The sequence below is a fragment of the Maylandia zebra genome, linkage group LG17 (assembly GCF_041146795.1).
Source record: "Maylandia zebra isolate NMK-2024a linkage group LG17, Mzebra_GT3a, whole genome shotgun sequence".
Classification (NCBI taxonomy): Eukaryota; Metazoa; Chordata; class Actinopteri; order Cichliformes; family Cichlidae; genus Maylandia; species Maylandia zebra.
In genome coordinates this window covers 20,780,684-20,797,765 of record NC_135183.1, presented here as the reverse complement: position 1 = coordinate 20,797,765, position 17,082 = coordinate 20,780,684, and the positions used below count along the sequence as shown (strand labels likewise).

Genomic DNA, 17,082 nt, shown 5'->3' with positions numbered 1-17,082 from the left:
ATGGAGTACGATGCACTACTGCTAATTAAATTATACAGGCTTGTGCAAAATGCTACACAGCCTGGGATTCATGCAAAGTCCCTGAGCTAATAACATGATGAGGCTGCAACACCACCAACAAAACCATCTTTTTTTTTCCTTTTTAATACCACACACATAAACCGTAAGAAATTGGGGACTTAACAATTTAGTGCTTCAAAAAGCATTATTTTACATAATAATTACTTTTACAGAGTAGTTGTGTATTTCATTGTAGCACTGTATTGTTGTAAATTCTTCCTCTGGATTAAATAATTATTTTTTATGTTTTTAGAACAAATTCTTCTAATTTTTTTTTTAAACCACAGCTTGCTAATAACCATCAGTTTTGGTTTGAAAGCAGAAGTAGAAATTAAACACACCAACACTATCTGCTTGTGCTTCTATCTAGCACAGAAATCCAATTACAGCCTACTATCATTGTGTACTGTATATAAGCAGTAGCATAACTTCCTGTTTAAGCAGAGTATTGAATGTGGTGCTGTTACTCAACCACCAAATTGCATTCCACTTAAACAGGTTTCTTACAGTCAAGCGGTGGAAGTGCAAAGGTGACACTAATGTATAGTTAAGCCCTCAGACTGACTGGGCTTCTGATGGATGAGAGCTTTACCAACATAAAAACACAATACTTGTTCAGTTGGTTACACAGTGCAGGGTGGGGCCAGAGCTGCTCTTTTTAATACACAAACACATGAGAGACAAAAAAAATCAAGCTCTTAGCAGAGGTGAGAGCAACAGCAGGTTCAGGATATAAAAAAAAAAAAAAGTAAAGAAGAAGCGGAGCTGGAAGGACGCTGCATGCAGGCTCGGTAACATCTCAAAGTGGATAGCCAATCTGCTTGTTAAGTGGAGACCTACCGATCCTGTTTCTGGGCCCAAACATCTGCTGCTGCTTTGGATGAGCCTCTTGTCTTTTTAAAAAACACGCTGCAATACTCTGTCTCTCTTTTTACTGAAAAGAAGCCCCTTAAAACTACTCAGTCACCATTCGCAGCATCGCCAGCTTTTTATCAGCACCATTCATACGCGGCATGTCCTTAGGTTTTTAAAAACTCAGAGCATGTACTACAGTTCATGGTTTCCGTGACTGCTGTGGATGGGTTCATCACAGATATTGCTTTGGTGGAGCTTTGGTTTTCAGAGTCTCTTTGAACATCACGGACCACAACATGGGCTTTTCAGGAGAACAGTTTAACTCCCATCCTTTATCTTTATTAGCCGAACCATAGCCATAGCCTGTACTTAGTAACCAGGTAACACATCCTCTTGTCAACTTCTTCAAAGTTTTCCAACCTAGTTTAAATCCAAACTTAAAGCAGTGCTCATATTTTTTCTTAAATTACTTTGAGATGTCTAGCAGCAAGCTATATTTACTGCCAACTCCTCTAAACCTTAGAAATCCCCTTTTTCTTGAGTATTGACTTAAATATCTTGTAGGACATTCATATTAATCATTTCTGTCACTGAAAGAATTTGGAGTCTTTAATTTTCTGCACTGACGTGGTGCAGAAAATTAAAGACTCCAAATTCTTTCAGTCTTTAAGTGAAAACGTGTTTGGGCCTGGAAATGGCTAACGACATCAAACTTACATAATAGATATCGCCACGCTGGAAAAATACCAGCCGTTATTAATGATAATTCCTCTTTTTCCTTTGTTCCATGTCGTAGCTTGTTTAGGCAGCGCTGGCATTTTCCATTAGATGTTAAATCAGCCAATAATTGAATGAGGAGTTGGGAAACTGCCCGAGCAAGCTAGCTTGCTACCGTACTTTATTGCGTAGAAACCTTACTCTTTTGTTTGAATCCATACAACAAGGTTAAATGAATCTGGATGGTATAAAGCAGTTAATTAGCTATACTTGATTCCTCACCTTTAGACTAGCTGTCTCTGAGAGACTTTGACAATATCCCCTTTTTTTGTTACAGATCATTCACTATGTAATGTAATTATTTATTACATTTACAATGTAATAAATACTTTGAAATGAACAGTTTATGAATTAGTGAGCGTTCGAGGTACATTTTGTTTCATTTTAGACACAGTCTAGAGACAGTCCTGTGAAAAACTAAACACACCACATGATTAATTTGACAATAACACGATAGCTTTATTTTGCGGGGAATTGTAGCTCATCCCATCTTACAAAATTGCTTTAATTCATTGAGATTTGCAGGCATTCAGTTACACACAGCTCTGAAGTATTATCCACAGCATTTCAATCAGATGGACCGTTTTAGATTTGTTGCTGTGCTTGGGGATCATTTTCCTGTTGCATGACCCAGTTTGGGCCAAGCTTTAGCTCTGGACAGATGACCTCTCATTTGACTCCAGAATACTTAGTACACACTATACTTTTGTATACTGAGGGATACATGGTTGACTCTGTGACTACAGGGAACCCAAATCATCACCCCTCCACCTCCATGCTTGACAGTTGGAGGTGGTGTTGTGCATTGTCCAAATATTGCCACTGTGGTCTCATCTGTCCAAAGAACCTTGTTTCAGAAATTTTGTAGTTGGTTCAGATGTAATTTTGCAAACCTAAGGTGTGCTGCCATGTTCCTTATCCTTTCCAAACAAGCCATACTTGTTCAGTCTTTTTCTAACTGTCATGAACTTCAACCTTTAAAATGCTAACTGAGGGCTGTGCAGTCTGAGTCGGACCTCTTGGGTATTTTGCAATTTCTCTCAGCATTACAATCTGACCTTGACACACCTGAATGCTCCAGACCAGGAAGTTACCAAAGCTTCCACTTTTATAGAGTTGGCCAAACTAATTGATGTTAAGTTAATCATGATTAGCAGCAACTGGTTGCCATTTACCTCATTAATTTCTATACAAGGGCTGAGGGTGTACTTTGTTTTTTACCAAGAGTGTAGCCATCTCCCACACATTTCCACTCTGAGCTAACCGCGCAGTAATATCACAGTTACAAACTAAGCATGTGGCTAAAAGGTGCATAAGTGCACTTCCCAAACACATTAAACTACTCCTTTAAATTGTGTTGTTCTTTAAAACCAGCAAAAGGCAAAGGGTGCCAAATTTAACAACTTAAATTATCAGCTCAGCCCACATCATTTCCTGTTTCATCTGGGTTTTGTCTTGTTTTTTTAAACTGTACAAGTAGCGAATATTACTTACTGCCAGTTCTGATTTGGCCGAGCCTTCAGACCAGGGTAAAGCCTATTTAAGCAAATAGAAAAGAGAAAGGTAACCTCAAGGATCCAAAAGCTCTGTTGCCAAATGCAAAATGTCTCTAGAAGTTACCCAAAAAACACACAGTTAACCTGCTGACCTTCCAAAATGTTAAATGTCATAGTAATAAGTGAAAAAGGAGGCATTGCCCTTTTATTTTCCTTTCTCTTAGTTCTCCATTTCTACGTAACCGAGCTGAAAGTCAGCCGTCCTGCTGAATCAACCCAGTGAGCAGCCAGTGAAATTCCCTTTACCTGCACTGTCTGCATCTAAGGCTTTTTCAATGTAAAGCTCAGCTGACGAGTCACTTCACTAAACAGAAGACAGGGTTTGTGTTGTGCTGTCCGTAAGATAGTGTGCAGATGAGTTAAAACTGCCTATTAAATAGCATGGCTTCTAGGAAAACATTTAAAAAAGGGGATTTACTGAAGAGCTTATTCAGACTAACACGGTGCTTTTGAACCATCGATTGCTTTAAGAACACATTAGAGATGCGATTTCATTGAGAACATTGCTTGAACAAGCACCAGCAATGACTTTTAGGAGACATTTCCATCACTCATACTGACACAGTAAGCACAACCCGGTAATTGGCTGCAAATTTCATGTTAAAAAAAAGAAGGAAAAAAAGGTAGGAGTTATAAAGTTTCTGGACACATCTGATCGACTCCCGCTCATCCAAACTTCCCCCCCAGTGGCTGCAGTAGCTCAAACATGACAATGAACTGCTCAAGAAGCCTTGAAACTGCACGCTCGGCTGATTGGAGTGTCCTGTTAGCCCTAATAACATCAAACAACCTGAATCTAAACAGAGCTACGTCGCTGCAGCTATAATAGTTTTATGGCTCCAGAGCCCAAGGTGCAGTGTGGAGGCTATTCTAATCCATTAACTCACACCATGGGCAATTACCTCCCCATCATGTACAGCAGTTCTCTGAAGCAGATGGCCAGCAGCACACTTTCCAAGATTCATAGTTCCTCGCATGAGATGGGGACCAATGTGTTTTAATGACCTTTGGAGCCAAAGATTTGACTAAGTACAACCATTATCTGGCTGCTGTTGTAATGGTTTAGGCACTTATGATCAATAATGCCTTCAAAAAACATCTGCTTCAACCACATTACATTAACTACAATGTTAGGGATATCTAACTGATGTTGAGTTACAGCTCAGTCTTTTAAAAAAGCCCCTCTCATTGAGATCGGTATGGAATTAATGGGCAGAATCAATAAAAGATAATGGGTTCCTACAGCTGTTGTAAATTCCAATATGTGGAGTTGACACTGGAGGAAGTCGGTCTGGAATATATTATTGTCACCGACTCAACAGGATCAGCCCACTGGCTGAGGCTCCAGATGTTCTGAGTATTGATGGGTCCCAGCACATTCCGCTGTCTCCCATATGCCAGACTTCGTTTAGGAACCTTTAAATTAAATGTATTCTAACCCATTAGCAATATGCAAGACTCTAACATTCTGCAGCCAATCATTACAGCCGAGACTCCATATCAGCTGGACACTTTTAAAACTTTGGCAACTTAAAGTTTTAGTGTTCCTCAGTGGCAGCTGATTACACGGATGAAATCATGTCCACAAGTTGTTGTTTTTTCTAAAGAAAACGCAGTGATTGGAATATGGCTTTAATGCCGAATATCAACTACCTTCCATGCTAAGTATAAAACACCACTTAATCACAATGGTGACCGTTCAAATCGCTAATAACCGATGTTTGTTTTTAAACCTGAACTTTTGTAAGCGGAGTTTGGTGTAGCGTTCTCCAAACAAGGCATCGAGGGGAATTCACGCGTTGATAAGGAATCACGAGTGCTCTGGAGATCTTTAAAATCCTCCTTAAAGGCTTTTCTGCTGTGAAGGGCTTTGGGAGACTGCGCTTGAGGACGAACAATAGTTTTGTTTCTGCGTTAAGTATTCATAAAAGGTGCGGTTAAAAAGTAACAAGCAGGCAGCCAAAACGCCGCTCAACGTACCTCTGGATCCGCCGCTGGCGTCCCTCTGCGACAGACTGCCGACAGTATTCCCCAATTAAATCAAATGTTAGCTGATAAAACTCGTCCTGCGTGTCCTCGGTCCTTCAAAAAGTTGCCCAAATTACATCCTGATGTTGGGAAGAGGGAGGAAAAGAGTGCCGACCGGACCGGAGCGCAGCGCACGTCTGCCCGAGCCGCTGCGGGGAAGTTTAGTTTAACAACATTCCCACGGCAAACAAGTGGACACGCTGCCTTCTATGTGCTTTACACGCCCAGGAATTGCACACCCGGCTCAGGTGTGATTCATATGGCAAGCCAACACGCACTCAGACACGCACGCCCGCTCACACGCGTATACTTCCAGCTTTTAAAGGAAGGAGCGCGTGCTTTCCGTATCCAGAGCCGACGCGAGCTGCACACATCCAGCAGGATCTACTGCCACGAGCTCCACTGGAAACGGCGCGAGATGCAACAAAACTGAGGAATATCAGGGTGAAGGCTTTTCCTCCTCCTCCTAACACTAACCCCCAATGCCTGTTGGCGTATATGCTCCGTCAGGTTTGCAGCGTCAAACACAAAAAGCATGCACAAGCTTCCTTTCAAAATAAAAGCTTATAGAAGGTTTAACCTTAAAAATCTTATGTGCAAGAATTTCCTTGTTCAGGATAGATAGGAGATGAGTCAAATGCACAAAAATAAGAGTGAAAAGCAAGCTTCAAAGCTAAGGAAACTTACATCAAAGTAAGTCATTGTAAAACAAGGGCAGTAACGATGAGGGGAAATATCTGGTCACTTAAAATGACCATAAAATCTTGAGAGACACCAGCTCTCTGAAATGTATTTGATTTTGCAGCTGATTCAGACAAATTCGAACCTCCTTTATTCTACATTCAGTACAGACTTTAGGGACCAATAGAAAGAATAAGTCCTATAAGTAAACCAAAGAAAATGGGATAAGACCAAAAATACATAGTAAATAAAGGCTGCTGGGTTTACGAAACAACATAGCAGACCATCCAACCTGAGCAGGCAATGACATGCGATGGTTGGTAAGAGGATTAGGACCTACGGTTACTTTCAGTGCTGCATTACAGCGTCTAGAGTGTCTAAGCACTGCAAAGTCATGTGCATATAAATAACATTACCATTAGAGTGACATGTAAGTGGAGACAACAAATTTCTTCTTTTGCCTCAAAGGAAAGGCAGGGTTTTATTCTAAAACACTGAAAACAAGAAAACCAAGGGAGACATTAGAAAAGTTTTAAGATCAATAAGGTAACATTTCTGGAAAGCTTGAGGAAATATCTGGGCACATTTGACAGCAGGAAGCTGAAGCTCCATGTAAGACGCTGTAAATTTTAGTTATGAAGCAGCTTTACATTGCAACCCCATCATATAAGGCTTATATGATTTACTCATGAAAGTGGCCACTTTCTCATTACTTTCATATATTGTTTTAGGAAGTATCCAAAACATACACGTTTCATTTAAATAATTTTTCAAGGGATCTTATATCTGTTTTCACTCTTGTATGCTTTTCATACAAGTTTCACACCAGACAGATACAAACTTCATAAGATTTATATATATCTTTTCCATATGGGAACAGTCAGGTGCTTTGGCACTTGGCAACAGTAAGAAAGAAGAACTCCCTAAAGAAACAAGAATGAGTCTTATGAGTCTTTTCTATATCTCTGCATGCATTTGAGGCTTTTCAAATTCTAATTCTGAGCTCTAAACACTTAAAACATCAACTGTTTCCTTTCCATGTCTAACTGAACTTTCTTCAGACAAAGCAGCAGAGAAGGAGCAGAGAGCCTTTGTATGTGATTAAAACAGCATGCATCATTTCCTGCAGCAGCTGCTCCGTGCATGTGTTAATGTGCAGAAGGTATACAAAGTGTACAAATTAGCACATTAATGGCACCTTGGTGCATTGTAATTATTGTCCTCGCAATTACTTAATGTTTAGCAACGATTTGTGTTTCAACAGAGATCATTTTCTGTTAATTAAAAGTAAATACAAGCTTAAAATAAACGATAAGAACCTACTTATTCTTTTAACCCATAAAACAAGTTCCCTAAAGGGGATTTTATTTTGAAAATCTCATCCGGAAAAGGTGTGCTTCATTGTCACCAAATTGCCGCCTTCGCAGTAAACTCAGTCCCAAATAAATAAATAGATTGATAAATAGAAAACAAATAGAAGGCAATTAAAGATAGCAAAAACCCCTCCTTTAAATTTGGCGCGATTTAAGAGAAATGATGAACAGCACAGAAAACTCATTGAAATCAAGAAACAAGCCAACAGGCAGCAAGCAGAAGCTCCCAAAGGTGATGTTAGCCATGCTTTAGATTAAAGTTTAGTTATAAACATATTATGAACATGTTAATTTTTATTTATCATCATCTATTTAAACTCCTCAGAGACACTGATTTCATTTCTTTTTCCTGTTTTCTACAGATGCTTCAAAGCCTGCGAGAGTGGTGGTGCTGCCTGTCAAGCCCTGTTAAGTGTGCGGTTGCTCCCGCTGTTAATTTGAGAGCTTGGTGGGCCACAATGGAGGCTTTGTTGTTGGAGAATTTGTCTAAGAAGTAATCCTTGACATTGGGCCATTCAGAGGCCTAACCTTTTGTTTCATAAGTCTCCTGAATGTTACAGTAGGCATCAGTGCTTTAGGATAACTTGGAGTGGTGGGAATTATTTTGTGTTGAGTTGAATAAGCTGCCAGTGAGAATGTATGTATGTGGGAAAGGTCAAGGGTCATGGGTGTAGAGTTCTCGTATATTTTAGGGCTATAACTTATAGTTTAAAGTTTGTGTCTGTTTGCTAGATACCGTATCTTGTTTTTCTAAGAGTGAACACATATCAGGTACTATCGTGGTTTAAAAAAAATGAAAATGACAAAAATGCCACTTATTAGTTTGTGAAGTTCCAAAGCTTTGTGTTGAACTTTTTACTGTCACCATCTTGGCTTTGTGCAGATGTCACGTGTGGGCTGATGATGTGACCCTGACTTGTTGATCACTAGGTAGCCAACCTCTATGGCATAACATGCTTTGTTGTTTTTTAATGTAAATTGGACCATAAGTTCTTTTTTTTTTTTTTTTTTTTTTTTTTTTTTTTTAGTTTTGATAAGATTTACTTCATTTTGTTAGATTATTATCAGAATACAAATGGAAATCTGGCTCCTTTATTGTTGTTGTTGTATAATTGAGTTCTTGACTGCCTTGTACTCTGTGGTTGAGGTCTTTTTTTCACCACAATACAGGCAGACTGGGCTACATTTCAAAATACTGACCACAAACTTTTTTTTTTATTTTATTTTCTTTTTTTTTTTTGCCTGTCCCGTTTGGCTCTTTTGCCATCAGAATTGTTGTCTAAAGGCAAAGAAAGATGCCCAACGGATTTACTTTACCAAATTGACCATCCCAGCCTTGCCGTAATGGTCCATTTGATTCACCTTTTATTGTTTATTTTATTTTCACTTACTGAATACGGGACAGACTTGACTGGGGGAAAGAAGGGGAGAAAGAAAGAGGGAAAGAGAAACAGCTGAGAAGAGGGACGGGGGAGAAGGGCAAAAGACAAAAACCAACAAAATGAGCAGGGAAAAAAATAAAAAAGAAATAAAAAATGCATATATCGATCACCTGGATCACCTGCTGAGAAAGAAAAAAGAAAACAAGCAGAAGAGAACAAGAGTAATAGAATAAACAACATCACAATGATATATGGGAATATAACAGTAAATACTAAATATTAAACATTATTGTGCAGCACATAAGATCAACAGAACACAGTGTGCTTTGAGGTAGGAGCCAAAAAGGGTGTAGTTTGTGGGTGTGATCACCCGTGTGTACACCTGTGAGCATGGACGCGCTTGTTTTTTTAAAAGGTTCCTTCATGTAATTGTAACCCAGTGAGTTTACACGACTCAGTAATGCACTACAATATGTTATTGTTAATTGGGATTTATCATTACTCTGTTAATCACTGAGTTGATCAAAAATAAATCAATAATAAAAGATAAATACTATAAATATAAGAATAAAACCCAAAGAGTATATTTGACACCCCTACTGGTTAGGAAGGAACAAGCCCCGCCTTCCCCTGCTCTGTACCGTCACGTGCTCAGACACAGAGAGAGACGGAGGTGCACGAGACCATCACTGATTTTCACCGCCAAGCTTTTCGCTGGAAAATAACTATTAACTTGATAAATTGAGCAAATATCCATACCGGAGATCTGCATGGACCTTGGAGAAACGGACCTGATTTATTGTGAACATTTCGGACCTTGAAACCATCGCGATCTGCGCGGGAGCGGATGAAGTGGACAAGATCCTCTCTGAGAGTTGAACAAGATCCTCTCTGAGAGTTGAACATTAGAAGTGTGCTGGCTAGGTTTTTTTTTATGGGATCGTGAGACCTGGATCTCTTCCTGACGAGGAAGATGGCGAGCCTTTCCCTTTGAACCGAACCGAACCACAGCCATTCTGAGTTGGCCCAGAAGGGCAGGTTGCTCTTCTCTCACGAACAATTGCAACAGTGCGGTAGGACGAAATCGCACCAATCACAAACTTTTGACCTGTTGGATTTGACTTGACTGAACACTGACTATTAAACCGGCAAGACTGACATATCTGAGCTCAGATAGGATTCTGACTGTTATTATTATTGCTGTCACTGTATTTTATTTTATGTTTTCATTCCTGTTCATAAAATGCTGTTAAATTGTTGCTAAATAGTTTAATACAATTCATAACAACTTTACCTGTGGCTCCAGTCATTCTTCTCCACGCAACTCCCTTTATCCCTCCTGCGAATCTAGCTATTGGCCCATTCTCTCCATCTTACTTTAATTTCCCCTACCCTATCCTGTACTTGGCTACAGAAAGTGGCGAGCCAGCCAGGAGGGTTTGCAGAGTTGTTAGTCCACCCAAAATTTAATAAAACGATTAAGAGTGCCTGGAGCTTCACAGTGACTTGTATTTTTTTCTACTGGTACTTTTACGTGTCCTAACCATGGAAGTTGTGAAAACAGAGAATGTTAAAGTTCAAAATGCTGTCTTGGTCAGTGGTTTAACTAACACAGACATTGATAAAGAAATAATTGAGTTCTTAGAAGCTTTCGGTCCTGTCAGTAGGCAGATTAAGCTACCAACTGGTGGTCAGATTATTGTGGAATTTCAACATGAGGCTACTGCTAAAGAACTAGAGAAAAGATATTTGCCTTATGACAGACCTTGCACTGTGAAACCTGAAGTTGTCTATCACGTTCGAGACCTAGCCAGTGCGTATAGCATTGAAACCAGCGCATCAGCTACTGTAACTTACCTGTCACAGCTTAAAGATGTGGCAGCACGAAGCAACCGATCGTTTAAAGACCTTTTGATGGATGAACTAGCTAAAATTGGGGAGTCATTGGGAGGGGATGTCCACACAGTTGAGCCTTCCACTGAACAAGAGCCAGTGCCCCACAGTGATGAGGCCCTACCTTCTTCTCCTTTAACACCCAATAGCAACCATGTAAGTGCCTTGAATACTCACCCACCGGCAGAGGCTGAGAAACAAACCCCTCAGATTCCCACCAACCTTTTAAGCACACCTGAAGTGCAGCGGGTTATTGTAGAGCACATTGTTAAAAGCGGTGAAGTCATTCCCCCACCAAACTCGCAATACAGACTGAAACCTTTTTCAGGGAGAGTTCCACATCCTCCTTTCGAAACTGACTATGACACTTGGCGCAGCAGCGTAGAGTTTTGCTTGACTGATCCTTCGCTCACCGAAACTCAAGTTGTGCGAAAGATTGTTGAAAGTCTTTCACCCCCTGCAGCGGACCTGGTGAAAGCTTTTGGTCCAAAAGCAAACCCCAAAACTTACCTTGAACATCTTGATTCTGCCTATGCAACTGTAGAGGACGGTGACGAACTCTTTGCTCGCTTCTTAAACACCAATCAGAATGGAGGTGAAAAACCCTCACATTACCTGCAAAGATTGCACACAGTGCTAAACCTAGTCATAAAAAGAGACGGAATTGCTTCTAGTGACATCAATAAACAGCTCCTGAGACAGTTTTGTAGAGGGTGTTGGGACAGCTCATTGATTGCAAACCTTCAACTTGAACAAAAGAAAGACGACCCACCTCATTTTGCAGAGCTACTCCTCCACCTACGCACCGAGGAGGACAAACAGGCAAGTAAAGCAACCCGCATGAAACAACATTTGGGGATCCAAAAGACTCGTGTTTATTCTAACGTGCAAACCACACGCTCTCAAGGTAGGAACGATTATGAGCATGAAATGGACAGCAATTCGTCTGACCTCCAGAAGCAAATTGCTGACCTCAGGTCTCAAATCGCACAGCTCAGAGCTGATAAAACAGAGAAAAGATCGCAGAAACTTCAAAAGGAAGCAAAAAGGAACCCAAGTACCAAAACTCAGAACAAGCCGGGACAGATACCACAAATTGCTGCAGTGTCAGCCAAACCCAAACCTGGATACTGTTTCAAGTGTGGAGAAGATGGTCATATCGCTTCCAGCTGTAGTAATGATCCCAACCCAGCATTAGTAGCAGCTAAAAGGAATGCCCTCAGACAGAAGCAGCGAGAATGGGAAATATCCAGACCAGCTGATGAGTCATTTAATTTAAACTAGAAGGAGCCCCTGTCGCGGGACAGATGGGTGCTAAATCTGAACCAAGTCCCACTGAGAAAAAGACAACAAAAGCCCAATGTGAAACAGCTAATGTTCACTCAGTGCCTAAACTTCCCAAAAGACTTGTGGGTAGAAAATGCACAGCCAGAGTTGTTATCAATGGCGTTGAATGTAGTTGCTTGCTCGACTCAGGCTCTCAAGTAACCACTATTGCCAAATCCTTCTATCAAGAACACTTACCTGATCATCCTATAAAACCCATCAGTGATCTCCTAGAGGTCGAAGGTGCGAATGGTCAGACAGTCCCTTACTTGGGATACATTGAGACGAGTATCATGTTCCCCAAAGATCTCGATCAGTCAGAGCTTGAACTATCTACTCTTGCCTTAGTTGTCCCTGACATTCGCTCAAACTCAGACACACCTCTACTAATTGGCACAAATACACTTGACCCCTTATATGAGCATCTTTGTGAGAACACCTTACCTGACTTTAAGGTACTCCCTTATGGATACCAACAAGTGCTAAAGACATTAGCATCCAGAAAAAGACAAAGTGACAGTGGCAAGATCGGCTTGGTAAAACTTCAAAGTAGAACCCAAGAAGTCCTTCCTGCAAATCAAAAGCTACTAGTGGAAGGTTTTATGCATGCTAGCCACGCTAAGCCTGAACAGTGTGCACTTATTGAACAGCCCACTACCGGCTCCCTACCTGGTGGTGTGTTTGTAGATTGTTGCCTTATATCTCTGCCAAAGCACGGACCTTATAAAGTTCCTGTGTTGCTGAGAAACGAGACTAACCATGACATTACATTGCCCACTAACTGTGTAATTGCTGAGCTAGTTGCCCCTGACTGTGTCATGCCATGTCCTGAGCCTGAGAAAGGCGACCAAAAGGTGTCTGCAACGTGTAACTCTCAGCAGCAGACTTCAACCTCAAGACCCCCTCTCAGTTTCGACTTTGGTGAATCACCACTATCTGAAGAGTGGAAAGAGAAGATAGCTGAAAAGCTAAACACCTTCTCTGATGTTTTCTCACACAATGATCTTGATTTTGGGCATGCCACACATGTAAAACATCACATCAACTTAAAAGATGAAACCCCCTTCAAACAGAGATCTCGCCCGATTCATCCCCATGATTACGAGGCAGTTAAAAAGCACTTACAAGCCCTCTTAGATGCAGGCATAATCAGAGAATCTGAATCTCCATTCTCATCACCGATAGTGGTGGTCCGCAAAAAGAATGGTGATGTGCGGTTATGCATTGATTTTAGGAAGCTTAACTTGCAGACCATCCGCGATGCCTATGCCTTGCCAAACTTAGAGGAGTCATTTTCTGCTCTTGCAGGATCTCAGTGGTTCTCTGTGATGGACCTTAAGTCAGGGTACTATCAAATCGAGATGTGTGAAGAAGATAAGCCAAAGACAGCCTTCGTGTGCCCCTTCGGCTTCTACGAATTTAATCGTATGCCCCAGGGAATAACAAATGCCCCAAGCACTTTCCAAAGGCTTATGGAAAAGTGTATGAAAGACATCAATCTGAGAGAAGTGTTAGTCTTTTTGGATGATTTGATAGTCTTTTCCAGTTCCCTTGAAGATCATGAGACCCGACTCATTCATGTTCTTGAGCGACTCAGAGAGTACGGGCTGAAACTCTCGCCCGACAAATGTCGTTTCTTCCAAACATCAGTCCGTTATCTAGGCCACATTGTATCTAGAGACGGCGTAAAGACTGATCCCGAAAAAACTGAAGCACTCAAGACTTGGCCGAGACCCCAAACCTTAAAAGAACTCCAATCGTTTCTTGGTTTTACCGGTTATTACCGGAGATTTGTCAAAGATTACTCAAAAATTGTCAAGCCCCTCACCTCCCTCACAGCTGGCTATCCTCCGAGACGAAAGCATAGTAAAAACCCACCCAGTGATCCAAAGTATCTGAACCCCAAAGAGCCCTTTGGTGATCGTTGGGGACCAGAGTGCCAGAAATCGTTTCAAACTATTATTGAAAAACTCACCACCTCACCAGTCCTTGGGTATGCTGATGCAAAGCTACCTTACCTGGTACACACAGATGCCAGTACAACCGGACTTGGGGCAGCTCTTTATCAAGTGCAGAATGGAACCACACAGGTTATAGCCTATGCAAGTCGTGGTCTATCCCGTAGTGAAGCTAGATACCCCGCCCACAAGTTAGAATTTCTAGCTTTAAAGTGGGCCATAACTGACAAGTTTCATGACTATTTATATGGAAACACATTCACAGTCATCACCGACAACAACCCATTGACTTACCTTCTGACCACAGCAAAGCTTGATGCCACGAGTTATCGTTGGTTGGCTGCATTGTCCACCTATAACTTTGACATTAAGTACAGAGCTGGGAGACAAAATCTTGATGCAGATGGACTATCTAGGAAACCACATGACAAACCTGAAGACGATCCAGTTTTTACCCAGGAATGTCAGCGCATTGATAAGTTCAGATCCCATCTCTTGTCCTCAGTCAAAGATGTCGAGCTCCAACTTCAATCCGATACCGTGATGGCAGCCTGTCAAAGATATATGGCTATGGATCAGACTGAACCCTCTTGTGCTCTAGTCCAGTCACTTGCCATGTCTGCAGGTGCCATTCCAGACATGTTTCAAGAAGAAGGCAATGATAACAATCTCCTAGCCTTACCCAGATACACCCATACTGATCTTGTCAACCTGCAGAGAAAAGATCCAGCCATTAGTAAAGTCATCAAGCTGCTGGCAGCTGACTCACGTCCACCAGCCGATACTAAGTCTGAGTCTCACAATGTTCTCTTATTTTTAAGGGAGTGGAAACGTCTTGACCTCCAAAATGACTTACTGTACCGGAAACGCCAGTTGGGGCCAGAGACCTTGTTGCAGTTAGTCCTTCCTGATTCCTTACGCCCTACAGTTATGCTTAATCTTCATGACAACATGGGGCATTTAGGGGTCGAACGCACACTGGAACTCATTCGGTCACGTTTCTACTGGCCAAAAATGGCAGTTGATGTCGAAAAGAAAGTGAAAGCTTGCGAGAGATGTGTCCGTAGAAAAGCCCTGCCAGACAAGGCTGCTCCTCTGGTAAATATTAAAACTTCCAGGCCCATGGAGCTAGTCTGCATGGACTTCCTCTCAATAGAACCAGACAGTAAAAACACTAAAGATGTCCTAGTGATCACGGATCATTTTACAAAGTATGCTGTGTCCATTCCAACCAAAGACCAGAAAGCCACCACCGTTGCAAAGAACTTATGGGAGAACTTCTTAGTTCATTATGGCTTTCCAGAGCGACTTCATAGCGACCAAGGGAGAGACTTTGAATCGCGTACAATCAAAGAACTGTGCTCTCTGCTCGGTATCCGCAAAGTCCGAACAAGTCCTTATCATCCTCGTGGCAACCCTGTTGAGCGATACAATCGCACATTACTCAGTATGCTTGGTACCTTGAAAGACACCGAGAAACATAACTGGCGTGACTTCGTAAAACCACTTACTCACGCTTATAACTGTACAAAAAATGATGTAACAGGCTATTCTCCTTATGAGTTAATGTTTGGTAGACAGCCTCGCTTGCCCATTGATATTGCCTTTGGCCTGCCACAGCCAAACAAGCCACAGTTGACTCACTCTCAATACGTCAAGCAGTTGAAAAGCTACCTCGAACAGAGCTACGAAATAGCCATCAAAAACTCCCAGAAAGTAGCAGACAAAAACAAGAAACGGTTTGACAAAATCATCCGTGAATCCACACTACATGTGGGAGACAGAGTCTTGGTTCGAAATCTCCGCCTGAGAGAGAAGCACAAATTAGCGGACAAATGGGAGCAAACAGTGTATATTGTTACCAAACAAATGGAAAACTTACCAGTATACACTGTAAAACCAGAAAACGGAGATGGACCCAACAGAACGCTCCACAGAGATCTGTTACTTCCCTGTGGATTTCTCTCACCAACAGAGCATGAACCCGAGCGAGTCACAAAAACTAACAGACCACGCACAAGACAAAGTTCAGCTTTGGAAGTTGACTCCGACCAAACACTTGAGGAAGAGGAAGATGAGTTTTCTTACCCTGAACCTCCACAAGTGAAAAACAGACATTTTTACCAAGTATGCGCCATACCGCCAACCCAAGGATTCAAACAAAACAAAGATCCTGTAAATGATAACGAACAACCTAACACATTACCGGACATGACAGACTTACCTGAAAAGGAAACTGAGAACGAAACTGAAACATACTTACCTGAAGGCGAAATTGGAAGTTCAACTGACACCAACTTACCTGAAATGGACCGTGAAACAGACCTACCTCAGACAGAACGTGAAAGTGAAGCAAACGTATCACCAAGTGAAAGTGACACAAGCCTACAAAATAACACACCAAGTGAGTCTGAAACAGACACTCGAAAAGACAAAAATGTTTTGTCGACCAGTTTGTCAGATTCACCGTTGTCAGAGAACTCAACTCATCAACTTTCACCTGAAAGACAAGTTGAAAACGATGATGAACCTGAAACCTTGCAAACAGAAACACAGATCAGAAGATCTGAAAGAATTCGCCAACCATCCCAAAGACTCACTTATCCTCAGCTAGGTAACCCACTAGTAACAGTGGTTAAATCACTCTTTCAAGGATTGAACAAAGCTTTCATCGACTCCCTTGCTCATGATGTTACCTATTCCACCAGAGCCATGCACGGGGACGTGCATGAGATTTAAGAGGGGAGGATGTAACCCAGTGAGTTTACACGACTCAGTAATGCACTACAATATGTTATTGTTAATTGGGATTTATCATTACTCTGTTAATCACTGAGTTGATCAAAAATAAATCAATAATAAAAGATAAATACTATAAATATAAGAATAAAACCCAAAGAGTATATTTGACACCCCTACTGGTTAGGAAGGAACAAGCCCCGCCTTCCCCTGCTCTGTACCGTCACGTGCTCAGACACAGAGAGAGACGGAGGTGCACGAGACCATCACTGATTTTCACCGCCAAGCTTTTCGCTGGAAAATAACTATTAACTTGATAAATTGAGCAAATATCCATACCGGAGATCTGCATGGACCTTGGAGAAACGGACCTGATTTATTGTGAACATTTCGGACCTTGAAACCATCGCGATCTGCGCGGGAGCGGATGAAGTGGACAAGATCCTCTCTGAGA

The 17,082-nt window shown here is 41.5% G+C and overlaps 1 protein-coding gene across 2 annotated transcripts in view; it reads right to left on the bottom strand.

The window, feature by feature from the left end:
- Positions 1 to 5,751, bottom strand: part of plxnb2a.1 (plexin b2a, tandem duplicate 1) — a 234,582-nt gene extending 228,831 nt beyond the window's left edge. For both annotated transcript variants that reach the window (XM_004566399.6, XM_004566400.6), the window contains exon 1: positions 5,229 to 5,751. The gene's annotated coding sequence lies outside the window, so the exon portion shown is untranslated. The remainder of the gene's footprint in view (positions 1 to 5,228) is intronic.
- Positions 5,752 to 17,082: the final 11,331 nt, after the last annotated feature.